Genomic DNA, 751 nt, shown 5'->3' with positions numbered 1-751 from the left:
TTTTCTTTGCAAACTTGGTAAGTCAAGGAGTTGGTTGGTGTTCTGTATAGGTATGTATATATGCATGTAACAATGTTTATATGCATTTTTTATTTTCATAAATCATATATTTTCATTTATAAACTTACCTATCTTTATAAGTCTTCAGGTCCTGATTTGATGGGAGTTGTGAATTTCTGTGGCAGTTACTCAAAGCCTGCAAAAGAAAGAAAGAAAAAATAATTAAGGCCTATAATATCCACCATATCTTACCAATACCTCAGAAACTATGAATTTAACTATCAATAATTTTCAGTTATGTTAATATGAACATACTGTTTATAAGTATTATTTAATATATTATTTTTCTATTTCCACAGTGCAATTCTTTCTTCATTTATAAACTACAATCATTATATAATCACACATTTTTTATGTGTGCTTATGTACTGATTTTTAAGTAATATTGGACCAACATGCTAAAGTACATTCACATGAAAATTAATTGCACAATATGATAATGAAGATTACTGTGTATGTTATCCAAAACAAAAACATCCTTGCCCCTTCGCATATTATCAAAGATTTCCACATGCCCTGCATCACTGGAAATCCTTTGTTAGGATAGGAAATATAAAGACATATACAGGGATTGCTGACTTATGCCAAACAAGACTTTGCCCTGTTTTCTGGCTGTGATTTTCTTAACCTAATGTTGCCGGGTAAATTTGTTCACAGTAGTACTGTTTTGTGAAGTGTCTCCACACATAGA

The 751-nt window shown here is 30.5% G+C and overlaps 1 protein-coding gene across 2 annotated transcripts in view; it reads right to left on the bottom strand.

Annotated features, from left to right (window-relative positions):
• LOC119593962 (gastrula zinc finger protein XlCGF57.1-like) overlaps positions 1-751 on the bottom strand; it is a gene marked incomplete at its 3' end in the record, with an annotated part of 14,527 nt that overhangs the window by 7,853 nt on the left and 5,923 nt on the right. For both annotated transcript variants that reach the window (XM_037942982.1, XM_037942983.1), the window contains 1 exon segment: positions 129-196.

The sequence above is a fragment of the Penaeus monodon genome, chromosome 33 (genome assembly GCF_015228065.2).
Source record: "Penaeus monodon isolate SGIC_2016 chromosome 33, NSTDA_Pmon_1, whole genome shotgun sequence".
NCBI classification, from domain to species: domain Eukaryota; kingdom Metazoa; phylum Arthropoda; class Malacostraca; order Decapoda; family Penaeidae; genus Penaeus; species Penaeus monodon.
Note: the sequence above shows the minus strand (reverse complement) of the source record. Positions and strands in the feature narration are given on the sequence as shown.